This window comes from Parasteatoda tepidariorum, chromosome 9 (assembly GCF_043381705.1).
Source record: "Parasteatoda tepidariorum isolate YZ-2023 chromosome 9, CAS_Ptep_4.0, whole genome shotgun sequence".
Lineage (NCBI taxonomy): Eukaryota > Metazoa > Arthropoda > Arachnida > Araneae > Theridiidae > Parasteatoda > Parasteatoda tepidariorum.
The window spans coordinates 60336721-60350936 of NC_092212.1; the positions used below are offsets into that span (position 1 = coordinate 60336721).

At 32.6% G+C, this 14216-nt stretch overlaps 1 long non-coding RNA gene across 1 annotated transcript; it reads left to right on the forward strand.

Moving 5' to 3' along the window:
- The first annotated feature begins 268 nt into the window (after positions 1–268).
- LOC107444783 (uncharacterized) lies at positions 269–5492 on the forward strand. Its single transcript, XR_011637653.1, has 2 exons — positions 269–439; positions 3631–5492. It is a non-coding gene; the product is annotated as an uncharacterized lncRNA (long non-coding RNA).
- The last annotated feature ends 8724 nt before the right edge of the window (positions 5493–14216 follow it).

Here is a 14216-nt window from a genome sequence, read left to right on the forward strand (position 1 = left end):
AAAAATATTATTTATTTTGCGAATGTCCATTAGGGTTGTAAATAAAATTCTATAGACTTGCAACAAATAATTTACCATTAAATGCAAGTAAAGTACTAAACGTTTTGACCAGAGGAATTGTAACAGTAATTTATGGATGAGAAGAAAAATTGAGATTGTTATAGCCCATTGTTTTTACTCTCAAGAGTCTATAATAATTTATCATCTCCTCTGAGAAAATGACGTAAACTGTTTTTTTTGTTGACGTAAATGCTTGAGACTATTTAGAGTAAACTCATGAATGAAAATGTTTACCTGTTACTGACTGTTTCCTTTTTGAGATATGCATAGTTGATTTTAATGAAGGAATCAGATAAAATAGTAATTTTAATTAATTAAAGATAAGCTCGGATTTTTTGTGTCTGATCGAAACTCTCATTGTAGGAATTTCAATGTTTAGGTAAGTTCTACTTTTCTTAGAAACTAACTTTTTATTTGGTATATTCTTTCTCCATATTTATGTCATGTTCGTAAGTACCACAATATTGAAACAATTTTAAATATAGGTTCGTTACAGTTTTTGCTGCTTTAATCCTTAGCAAGTTTAGCATTGGGTTAATTGCAGTTATAATCCCTAGCAATTTGCATTGGGTTTACCATAATTGATTTTGCAGTTGTAATCCTTAGCAAGTTTTGCATTGGGTTTACTATCGTGATTTTGCAGTTATAATTCCTAGAAAGTTTTGCATTGGGTTTACTATCGTGATTTTGTTGTTGTAATCCCTAACAAGTTTAACATATTATCGTTAATTTGCTGTTATAATACTTAGCAAGTTTTGTATTGGGTTTACTATCATGATTTTGCTGTTATAATCCCTAGCAATTTACATTGGGTTTACTATCGTGATTTTGCAGTTTTAATCTCTATCAAGTCTTGTATTGGGTTTACCACGTAATTTTACAGCTATAATCCCTATCAAGTTTGCATTGTATTTTCTATCGTGATTTTGCAGTTTTAATCCCTAGCAAGTTTTGCATTGGGTTTACTATCGTGATTTTGCAGTTATAATCCATAGCAAGTTTTGCATTATTGGGTTTACTATCGTGATTTTGCTGTTATAATCCCTATCAAGTTTTGCATTGGGTTTACTATCGTGATTTTGCAGTTATAATCCATAGCAAGTTTTGCATTGGGTTTACTATCGTGAGAAACTTTGGTATCTTGATATTGATACTAAAGCATGACTTTTTAAGAAAGTTACGTACTTATAGGACAGTTAACATGATTGTGCTAGTCGGTTTTCCGTTTCTCAAGAAACGACAGATTTTTATAGCATAAATTGGGTTTACCTCATGAAATTTGGAGCTAATGTCGTCCTCAGAGTCTCGGCAGGGCAAGTTTCTAAGAATGATAGTTTTGTTGAAAAGCAATTGGATAGACATTTCACTGATATCGGTATTTATAAGATAATTTTTATAGCAGAGATTATATTTTGCCGTCGTTGGATCCGTGGCCTTTGTTGTTGTATTAGCAGCCCTCTATTCCTTCGGAATCTATTTTATATTCTTTCATTTGGAACTGGAAGGGGACAGAGTCTATTTCTGCTATAAGGTGGGTTGAGTTGGTGTGGTTGCAATTGACAAGATTGACAACAAACAAGATTTGTCTGAGTTTGATGATGAACCAGAAGTGTCAGACGCTCATTTGTTTCCGGCGAAAGTAAAAACAAACTGTCCAATAAGACACAGAAAAAGACTCCGGGTATGAAGTATCGAAGGAAGAAGATTTTGTATTCCCCATATTTTCGAGCAACTTCTAGAAAATAGCATAACGTGGCTGCATATATGCAAGCAAAATTTTTTTAAAACCCCAGCATCATGGTTATCTACGAAATAAAACATAAAAAAGCAAAACGTGAACCGTTTGTATACATGGATGGTTGCGTCACAAACGTCATGCAAATTCTGCCTCGAACGTATGTTTAGAGTATCTCAAATCATAATCTTAATTTTGCGAAGTAGGCCCGATCGAATATAACAGGCAACAAATCCACAGTCTTCTAGCACATAACAACGACCTGCTCCTATTGGATTTCTCATACATTTGCAGGCTTGTGTGCTCAATATATGCTTATAAACCTTTGGCAAATAGAAGGAAAAATAGCACAATACAGATAAGGAAAGCACGAAGATACAGGTAACAATAGGATTCCAACCCGCTACCTCCACGTTTTGCACAGCGTTTGCGCACCGTTCAGCCTGGTAGACTCCTATATTTTTTATCTAAAGGCAGGGATGTTAATTGAACCTTGCAAAAGATAAAAAACTAGTATATAATAAACCATTAAATTTCCATATTTCTTAATCCTTTCCGGTGTATTATTGCCAGTATGCCAACACTTAATTCAAAGATGTTACAAACCAGTAGAAATTTAAAACTTCTAAAACTAACTTCTAAGGTAAAACTTCTAAAGCTGACCTCTATAACTTCTAATGTAAACTTCTAAACTTTCAAAGTGTTCTTCTCGTAAACTGAAATTAGTGTAATGACTGGAAAATAGCTACCACACCTTCAAAACACGCTACTACTAATATTTCCATTGAATGCTCCTTTCCAACCGACCCAGTTTACCATTTTAAAGAATAAATTCATCGATTAAACTCCATTAAAATTCTAAGAATTTACTACAAATTGTACGTGTCCTACCTCAAAATATAAGTTTCAATAAACTAACGCGCTTCATGGTCTAGCATGTAATAGAGATCTCGAACTTTTCATCTTATCCGGATTGTTAAAGCTACAATCAAAAATGTGCTGGAATATAGCAGACCCAATCCGCATTATCTAAATAATTTATATCTCAAGTCTTCGTGCAGCAGAGAGTCCTTCCTGCAGATGGACTCAAATCCCTATCTCTGTTTAAGAAGTTGGCACTGTTTCTGTCTCTCACAGATTTCTTTTGGCAGCACAAAACCGCGTTTCTTTAGTTCAAACATAATTTTACTCGCTTTAAAAAGTAATATCCTTTAATACTTCAGTTCCAGGATATTTTTAGTTGAAACAGTGTCAGTAAATACAAAATATTCTTTCATACACCGGTTTTTCTCTTAGCCTTTCCCAACTTGTTCTTTCCTCATAAATGATCTCCCCTATCAAACCATGATAAATTCCAACGTGATCCACTTTTTCTTTCCGGAAACCTTCCATACTCTTTAGAATAATTTTACAATCCTGGCTATGGGGGCTTCGAAATCCAACAACAATAACGCTGGCATTGCGGCCGTCAACTAAAAATAAAAAAATTGAGTTATTTTTCCCAAATTCATTCCATTAATTATGTTTTCACTGGATAGTTTAGCCATTTGGCTAGCAATCAACAACTTTTCTAAAGAGTACCTTTATTATGTAATCGTACTCAACAGCAAAATTGTTAATAAATTCGGATGGTTTTCGCAATAAAGAAACAAACAATTACATTTTTATTCTTTTAATACAAGCAAAAAAAAGTAAGCATGGGGAAAACTCTTGAGGTATTGTTTGGTAAGTAAACATGAAACAGCTACATTTATCATTCTAACAAAATAATTGTTCAGTGTAATATAGAAGCATATTAAATAAAAAAAGATAATTAATTACTTTTTTGGTTACAGGATGAAGATTGTTTTGAAACATGTGATAATGCTACTGCTATTGCTTCAATCTCTGATGCATACAGGACAAAGCATCTCTATACCTTTACCAGACATGATTGAAAGTGATGTTTTCAGAAGGTTTCAAAAGGAATTTCATAGCATCCTCAATGATGTTCCGTTTAAGGAGTATGTAACTGATAAAGAACCTGCTTTACCTTTCCAGTTGCTACAACCAGACATCAGAAGAAATAGAAGATCGCCTGGTCCAAAATTCTTAATCCAAGGATTGTCCAGGCCCTTCTGTGGATTGTTCGGAAGTAAGGCTTGTTCTCCATATTCTGCAACATTCACACAAAATTGTGCTCAAGGCTATAAATATGATTATTTTGCTCGGAGTTGTAGACCAGTTCAAAATGGCAAATAAAAGAATTGCTTATTCCTAAATTTAAGAAATTATTGGAAAATGTTGAAGAATCTGGACCAGGACATTCTTGGAAAAATAACAGTTGTCTCAAAAATCAACGCTGACTTATATCTGTAGACCCGTTCAAAATGGCAAATAAAAGAATTGCTTATTCCTAAATTTAAGAAACACTTGGAAAATGTTGAAGAACCTGGATCAGGACATTCTTGGAAAAATAAGTTGTCTCAGAAATCAACGCTGAATCATATCTGTAGACCAGTTCAAAATGAAAAATAAAAGAATAGTTTATTCCAAAATTTAAGAAACACTTGGAAAATGTTGAAGAACCTGGATCAGGACATTCTTGGAAAAATAAGTTGTCTCAGAAATCAACGCTGAATCATATCTGTAGACCAGTTCAAAATGGAAAATAAACAAAATAGTTTATTCCAAAATTTAAGAAACATTTGGAAAATGTTGAAGAACCTGGATCAGGACATTCTTGGAAAAATAAGTTGTCTCAAAAATCAACGCTGAATCTTATCTGTAGACCAGTTCAAAATGAAGAGAATTCCTAAGATTAAGAAACACTTGGGAAATGTTGAAGAATCTGAATCAGGACATTCTTGGAAAAATAAGTTGTCTCAAAAATCAACGCTGAATCTTATATGTAGACCCGTTCAAAATGGAAAATAAAAGAATTGCTTATTCCTAAGATTAAGAAACACTTGGGAAATGTTGAAGAATCTGGATCAGGACATTCTTGGAAAAATAAGTTGTCTCAAAAATCAACGCTGAATCATAATATCCGTATCTTTGATCACAATACAATGCAAAATTTGTGCAACTTTATTTTAGTTGTTAAATCAAACCAAGAAAATTTTGAGAAGTTATTAAAATTTTATTCAAATTAAGAGTTTATTATTAAAGAAGGAAACACTGAAGGAAATTTTCCTCGAAAATGCTATTTTTCCTTCATTACTAATATAAAATTTGAAGATTAGAAAGAGTTCAGACAAACCTAGAGTATGCCATGAAGTTTCAAATACTGAGAAGAAAATTTTAAAATATGCAAATGAAAATAAATTATGATATGATAACTTAGGATTACGCGACGGTCAAGTTCTCTTCTAATGATTTATTTGCATTTTAATATTGTAAAGTATTTTTTTCAGCAACTGAAACTTCATAACTTACTCTAGGTTTGCCTTAAACTTACTTTTTCTTCCTTTTAAATTTTAAATTAGTGATGAAGGAGAAAGAGAATTTGCTGCAACGAAAACTTCCGCCGCTGTAAGGCGTCCTCTTAAGGGTGTACCAAATTTGAACGGTATTATATTTCAACGAATTCCAACAGTGCTGATTTAAACAAGTGATATATTAATGTTTGATGTGATATTTTCTTATTTATTTTTCAAATGTAATTTGAATGATCACGTTTTAGCAAAAACGCAAATAAAAAATTTACGATTTCCTATTTTTTATTGTTTTACCTTTTTATAAAAGATATTTTCCAGTGGATACCAAATAAATCAGAAATTTTTAGATTTCTGTATTAGTTATTCTGGTAATCAATAAAAATTTTGATCACCTTGCTCTAAAGCAGGTAAGGTTAAAGATGAAAAATGCGATTAATGAATAATAATTTATTACACCAGGTCGAGTTTACGCTAAGTTTTTATGAAAAAAAAGTTGTAAAGCAATGCTGAAATTTGCGATCTGCAACTGTGGTCGTACATTTACATGTAGTGATGTGGAAAATAACTTTAAATCAACTTTACAACAAAGCAAAGAATCATACATTAAAATATAAATTTAACTAACACTAGAATACCGGACTCACTTTCGGGAGAATGGGAGTTCGAATCCAGCTAGCCGAAGACTCCCAGTGTTGTAAATAGTGACTGGTGCACACTAAATCTGTCGCAAATTCCTTTATGTCCCCATAACAAATTATACTTCTGGGGTACTGAATTGGAAATTGATCGTTCTCTGGTTCAGGTTAAAATTACGATCTGTGGATGATTAATGGATGTATGAATGGGTGTGACGTATCAGTGTGGTAGAAGTCGAATTCTTGCTTGACCTATGCTTCACCTGCTGCTGGCCATGTTACGTTTTCCATTTTGTTACCTCCTTGACTCAGACTAGAACCCAGAATGAAAAAAGAATCTGAAAAAGAAATTTTTTTCCAACGATCTACACGCTTCACCACTGATGGTATTTATTCCTAAATTTATATCCTGCTGAATATCTTATAGAGGAGAAATTTTTTTCTCCCATTTAAAAGCAAAATTAATTAATTAAATTTAATAAATAAATTAATATTTGAAAAAACTGTATTAACATTAAGTGTCATCCACTACAAGTTTAAAAAGAATTTATTTGAACTTGAGTGAATAGATAAAAAGTATTTTATTAACAATTGAAAATTTGAACAAGATATATAAATATATATAGGGAGATCGAGTGAGAACTAATAGTAGGAATTTCTAATTAATATTTCATTTATTTCTGTTATTCTTAGTTTGAATTTTAAAATACAACCTATGAAAAATGAAATTAAAAACTGCATAAGTTCAGAATAAAGAACAAAAATTCAAATCCAAAATCTTAATTGAAACTCAAATCTGAAATTTTTGAAAGTTTAAGTGATTTATTAAATTTTTACCAAGTACTAATAAATTTGTTTAAGTTATCGAATTCAACCTAAAGAAAAATTTTAAATAACACACACACATATGAATGTTAAAAAGTTAAAAAATTCAAATCGCAAACACTAAGCTTACTAATTATAATAAGTAAGATGCGCAACTATGCGACGTTTTTATTCATTCTCTTTCTGTTCAAGAGCACTGTTCCTCAAATTGTAAATTCAATTCTTAACTTTTCTAATTCCAAATTTGCCTGCAACTCTAAGCGTTGATTGTTTTCGATTTCTTTCACTTCTTTCTCTAATCTCTCTTTCACCTTCTACCAGTAACTTAGTTTCTTTCTCTTCATAAGCTTTATCATTTGCAATTAAATCACGTTTTCTGGATGCAGTTATCGTTTCAGTTTCTTCTAATTCCAATTCCAGCGCCAAGGTTACTAGACCACATTTCCGCTCTTTCAATCAAAACAACATAGTTTATTCCTAAGTTTCACTTTCAGAAAACCATTAATATCGGTTTCCACTCCAATCAGGGCCGAATTAAGCGTACGTGGGGCCCCAGGCCATTAAAATTTTTGGGGCCCTTAGATTAAATTTTTTTCTGGTATATTTTTTATTTATTCAATTATAAAAGTATTTATATATCTTTTCATTTAAGAAAGCATATTTAAAATTAAAATAAATAATAATAAATTAAATTTTACTTTATTTTATTAAATTAGATCTAAAAAAATAATCATAACATTTTGAAAAATCATTGTTTTTCTTAATTTTTTTTAAAATAAATTTTTCCAAAAATCCCTTTTAAGGGGGCCCCTAATCATTGGGGGGCCCCTTAAATGGGTAATCCAGCCCTGACTCCAATTCATGAAACACAAAAACTCAGGAAATTACCTGGAGGTCAGCGTCTATAGACTAGCTGAATTGCCAATAATTTGAGTAAAAATTTGATTTTGTTCTATTGGAAGTCGAGCGACAATTGAAAAGATATATTCATTCATTAAACCAAATTAAGTTTATCCAAAAGCAATTTTTAATCTCCTTCAAACAAACGGCAGTCTCGCCCAGTTCTAAAACAATGTTATAATAAATACGATTCACTACAAAATGAAGAAAATTGATGGGTAACCTGTGATAGCCTTGCGGCGATCATAGGTTACCCATTGGAAAAAATGGTTGTTGTTTAATTTTTTTTTGGAAAAAAAAAACTTTCTCTTGTTTTTATCTTGGACATCTTTAACTGTTAATCTTGAACTGCTCGGTACACAAATTATTCATTTTTAGAAACTATAACAGTGCTTCAAAATAATAATTCTCCATCTAACAGTTTTTGCTAAACTAAATAACACAACTAATGAATACATCAACATTTTGTTACTAGAATTTTATTTAACATTTTTCTATAAATGTGTGAAGAGTATTGTAGTATTTTTAGACGAATTTCGGAAGCTAACTAGCAACCGTGAGCCGGAGCATTTCATCTACTTTTGTTATTATTGTAATATATTAATATGAAGTATAAAAGATATTCGAGTATAAAAACTGAGGAACTAAACAATAATTAAGCGAGCGAAACTGATCTGAATTAAACAGCAAACTGTATGAGCAGTTAGTTCAGGTGTATATTTTGCCCATAAACTGAAAGTGACAAATACATATAACTTGGCTTAAATTTCTAATAACTATTGGAACAATTATCTTGCATAGCTGCTGAATCTCCCGATTTTCGTGGGAGATTTTCCTGTTATATTTAAATAGGAAAGGGTTGGAGAGAGATAACAAACAGGGGAAGATTCCTTTATTTAGTTGTCCTCAAGTGGAGTGATCGTAAAGACATGGTTCCCAGTAGAACACCGAAGTCAAGCATCACTGGCTGCAGTCAGTAAGGGGATGGGTGACCACTTTGATCAGCCTGCGTAGGGACCGAAGGGTGGGCTTTATCGGTTCTCGTTAAACTGTTCTACCGTAAAGTGCTCGACTTCGCGAGCATGCCATCGGGCTTCCAAAGCAGGGGAGCCATCCCCTCTTCAGAATCAAAATTGCGATGGCGTGTCTTTGGATCATCCTCAGGGATGTTTCCCAGACAGTCACCAATAGCCCATTGTGCAGCTCTAGTGCGACGTAAATAAAGTACCTATCTACCTTTATTTAGTTAGGCGAAAATTACTAGCAGTAGAATTGTGTCTTTCGTATATTAACTTAAAATTAACAATATGTCTTCATTTGCTTAAATTTCTAATTACTTATCAAACAATTAAATTGTAAAGTTGCGTTTTTTTACGAACGAATACCTCTCTAACGTCTTGAATTTTTACTATTCTGTATGCAAAACGCCCCCAACCAGAGCTCGAAACAATCTGAAATCAACTGCATAAAAACTTTTGGGAGTTGGTGAGAAACAGCGAGACTTTTTTATAAAATGTAGTTAGTTTATTATTATTTTTGATGCACATTTCTTATGATTTTCTTTTCTTAATGACTTTGCTGATTCATTAAAACTCAGTGAAAAACTTTATATCTTTTACTTTAGAAATTTCAAATCATGTCTTCCTTTAGCCTTACACTCTCGGAATAACTGGCGGTAATTTTTCAATATGTCATTGCACTGAGTCAACTATTAGAAAAAGCATACTTTTGTTGTCTAACTACATAGATAGAAGTTTTTTTTAAAATTGAAATGTGTAGAATTTGATTAAAATTGGAAATTCTAATGTATTTAAAATCTTTTGAAATTCCAGAAAGCAACAAAATTGATGAAGTAGGTGGGGTGGTTGTTAGCTTCAAGGAACTTTTACAGATGGTTATACCGTGACCTTCGTCCTCTTTAATCCCTGGTCAGATGGAACAAAAAGGGAGGAAAAAAAAGCCTTTTAAGAGTAAATAATGTGAAATGGGTGAACGATAAAATAAAATTTTATTACAAATCACTTATTTATAATTTTACCAATAAAAAACGGGGATTCAATTCAAAATTGATGTAAATTTCGTTTTAAATTTATTTTAAGAGAAAGTAACCAAGACAGAGGGTGCACTGGAATAGCTCCCGGTATCCTCGTGGGCTAGCCCATCCCTGACCGCGACGCAGAAAATTTAATATCAATCGAGGATAGATGACTTTTTATCAATGTACTTAAATTACTTACAAGTAGTTTCCGACAAAAAAATTTTTTTTCTGATTTATTAAAATAACTTTACTTTTCTTTTGATACCACAAAGAAAATATATTCCGAATCTGCAGAAATTCCGTAGTTGTTGGAAAGTTTTGTAGTACCCAAGGTTCCTAAGGTCCTTAAAAAAGAGTGATGCCAATATTGTAATTTAAAAGTTACAAAGTTCTTTTTATTAGCTTTCACTTTGAAAATACGTTCTAGATCATTTGTCTGCTAGATGTATTTTTTTTATAAATGTTAGGCGAAATGGTGAATACGAATTTATTTATGAAAATGCATCTCCTTTTATTGCAACTTTTAAAAACTTTAAAGAGCCATACGAACCCTGGGTATTATTTTAAAAGTAGGAGCATCATCATAATAGCAAGATTTGAGTGTTAATAGTTAATATCTTTACTCAGGGTTTTATGAAATTTTTTTTCTGATGAAATAAACCCAGACACCGTATTTTAAGGCACACATATTTCTTTTTGTGACGTCACCTTTCCATTTTCTACATTTACTTCCATATTTTACACTGAAATGTGTTTCTCTTCCCTGGAATATTGTCGCGTGAATTAACAACAATGAATGGGGGATTTCCCCCCTATGAAAAGAAAGACAGCCGATTGTCATAATTGTTTCTTAGAATAGAATGATGACGTTTTTATGAAAACTCTTTGTCTACAATGTCAAGGGCAAATGTCAAAGGAAACAAAGGCATGTAAAATATGTTTAGGTTTTTTTAGTCGCAACATAAACATCAGTGCCTGACTTTGTACTAAGTTAAATATTTTAGCTGCCAAGCTCATCATACGAAGAGGTAAAAATGAATTGTGTTATGTAACTATATATTACTTTGCATGCGTTTGCTCTGTTTTTTCTTTTATAAATACTGAATTATAGTCTTTTTATTTATAGAAATACATTTCTATTACGATAGGTGAAACAGATTAAATACACATTATTTGATAACTTTTTGCTTCTTTAGATAATGTTGTCAATGTGTCTTTTTCAATTTAAGTTTGAGGTAATTGTAATTCCTAGATATTTTGCGCTTTTTGTAGGCTTTATAATTTGAATATAGAGTAAGATGTCTGGAATATTTCTTCCTTTTTTCTTGCTGTTAAAAATGAACACCTGATATTTGTCGGGTGGAGTTTCGTTTTCCATTTGGAGCACCAAGTTTCTATTTCGTAGATTTTCTTCTGCATTTGTGAAAAGGCTGTGAATTAATTATTGTTAAAGGGGAAGTCGGCTGTAAAAAGAATACTTCCAAAGGGCTCACCTGCTTGAATGTTTTTGTTGTCCGATAGAGAGCTATTGATTAAAATTCTAAATTTTCTATTTGTGATAGTTGAATAGGTAAGAATGATAAGGTCTATTGGAAAAGTCATTTGATGTCCTTTAAGGATGCCTTATCAACGATCGAGCATGAGCGTAAGCTCTTACTCGTGTTTAAAATTAGCCCTGCTAATATTGATGTCCATTGTATAGTGTTTTTGATTTAAATTTGAATAATTTGAAATTTAAGTCATAGTGGTAGTTACAATTGAATAATTAAGTAAATAATAAAAATGAATTGAGATTTTACCACTTTTTACAGTTTTAGGTCATATACTCTGCTAACAGGGTAGTTTCCTGCGACACCCTGTTAGCAGATGATATCACCATTTTATTGCTAAAAGAAATTCATCATTAATACAAATTTCGCCTAGTTAGAGTGTTGATGTGGAGATCTGTGCTCGATCATAATATAGTTAATCCTTTTCTTCAGACAATTTTCGACTCTATTTTATCGTAGTACAGAATTTATCATCAATGACAATTTCAATCTCTTTTGAGTAGTTACAGAGTTGAAATATCAACTGCAGTTTAGAATCTACTATCAGAAAAAGATGCTATTGTTTCATAAATGATGTTAGCTGCGAAATTATTTCTTGATATTTTAAAATCATAATTTAATATGTTGGGGTGACAGAGCTTAACAGATAGATTTATTTTTTGAAATTTCAAAAACTTTTATTTTTATATTTAACCCCTTCCTTTTCGCTCCCGTGAAAATGACGGGGTGTGGTTTCGCCCTCTATTTCTCGCTCCCGTGATATTGACAGGCTGGAGTGTTCAAGTAGTAACGCGCCAATAAGAATAAAACTAATTTATTTCTTTTGCCTGGAAATTTTTTTCCCATATTTTACACACCAGACGGCAGTGCCAGGATATTTTTAAGGTAATTGTTGATAGTTAGTTTATTTTAAACTAGATGTTAGCACTTATCAAATACGTAATACAAATATAAAAGGCAAAAAAATAGGCACTTTTATGACAGTTTTTTGAAAATTAACCGATCGTTAAGGAGTTGAAGTGGTAGCAATATTACTCCATTTACACTTGATTCTATATTTTTTGACTAATTTAACCAAAATTGATTTAACTGTAATAGCACTTAAATAGAATAAGCATATTTTTAGCTTGCCTGTTAGTTTTCTTATTTCTTATTCTGTCTGCAATGCCACTTCAAGTAGAATTTCATAAGCACTAGGAAAATTCTTCGTTGGTAAACTTAAAAGTTGGCAGATATAACTTCGTAAGGAATTTTAATCATCACCTGTTTTTTGTTTCAGATTGGGCATTATTTTTCTTAATTATGTACTAGAAGACTTATTTACTTGTTTTTAATTTGTTTATTTTATTATTTTTTTGTGCTTTGGCACTGTTTATACAAAACTATTAAAGGTTTTGCAGTATATTGATAAACTGAATTGCTAGTACGTCTTACTTGTCATTTTATTTTATGTTATTTTATTACCCTCGTTGATCAGTCGACTCAATTTTTGAATTTACGACTAATAATATTCAACTATGTAGCCTTGTAATTTTGAACCCACTCTAGAAGACAAGGGAACTCCTGGAGCAAGTATTGTTGGAAAATTGCTTTCATGCATTACTTTTTGATGGAACTAACCGGCATTTGCGTTGCATGGAGACGAAAAAAAAAACCCCGAAAACCTCTCACGCGTTAGCCTGACGGTAGGAGAACTTTAACTCATGATCCGCCTAATACTGAATCCAGTGCGTCAGCATTATGGTCGGTGGGAGCCGGGTGGTATCGACTAGCCATCGCTGGAATTCGAACCTAGTTCATTTCATTGGGAGGTGAGCCCTCAAATCCCCTGAGTCAGAACTGCTCTATTATCGAGCCGTTCTGACTCCGTTTATTTATTTTGTTTTATTTATCTTATTTATTTTATTTTGTTTTATAATTTATTTTGTTTTATAACCGTCGTTGAACAACCGACCGAATTTTCAGTTTACGACTACTAATGATCAACTCCGTAGCCTTGTAATTTCGAACCCAATTCAGAAGACAAGGGAACTCCTGGATCAAGTATTGGTAGAAATTTGCTTTCTTGGCGGACTTTTTGATGGAACTAACCCGCATTTGCGTTACATGGAGAAGAAGACCACGAGAACTTCGAACGGTTAGCCTGACGTCAAAGGGACTCTAGCCAATGATCCGTCGACCACTGAAGATATTTCACTTCAGCACTGTGGTCGGTGCAAGCCGAATGCGGATTCGTTTCGACCAGCCATCACTGGGAATTCGAACCCGGTTCACCTCATTGCAAGGTGAACGCTCTATCCCCTGAGCCATATATAAATAAATAAATGAAAAATAAAATTACTTTAGGTCATCAATGGATATGTGAGGCTCACGGAGACCATGAAAAAGTAAAGCATTCGAACAACAGCCGTTTGTCGGCCAAGAGTGTAATGCAAGAGCATTTGAGGATGACATAACAGCGTTGCGCATCCTAGGACATTACTTCCCAGCGAAGCATAGATAAGCTATGCTAAGGTGACCAGGTATATTGAAATCTTGAGGGCAGTTCTCAAATTTCAATAGTTGTCTTTAAGAACTTTCAAACTCGTTGATGACAGAATTTTAATAGACGTCTTCAAACATCTTAAATCCTCCGGGTCCTCTTGAAAGTATCTCATTATTTTTTTTATATACATTTGCACACATTTCATCGACGGAAAATATAATTTTTTTTCTCAGTCATGTGAGAAGCTTTTACCGAATTTTCTTTGTACCTAATTTCGCTTATGATTTTTTTCTCTGACATTTTCAGAATGAAATCGTGTCTGACCTTGGTTATTTTTCTAATATGTCTCCTGTCTATATCTGCTGCGAGTGTTGCTAACTCAGATGAATTTCATGATATTATGTTCCAACGAATAAAAAGAAGGGAGCACAGTACATCAGGTATTCCTCATAGGTATTGTAATTTGTTCGGATGTGATTGCCTGCCAAGTCCTGGTGCCAAATGCTGTGATGGTTACAAGTTCGATGTTCGATCCAAGAGCTGTAGAGAGATTGGAAGTTCTCTTTTAT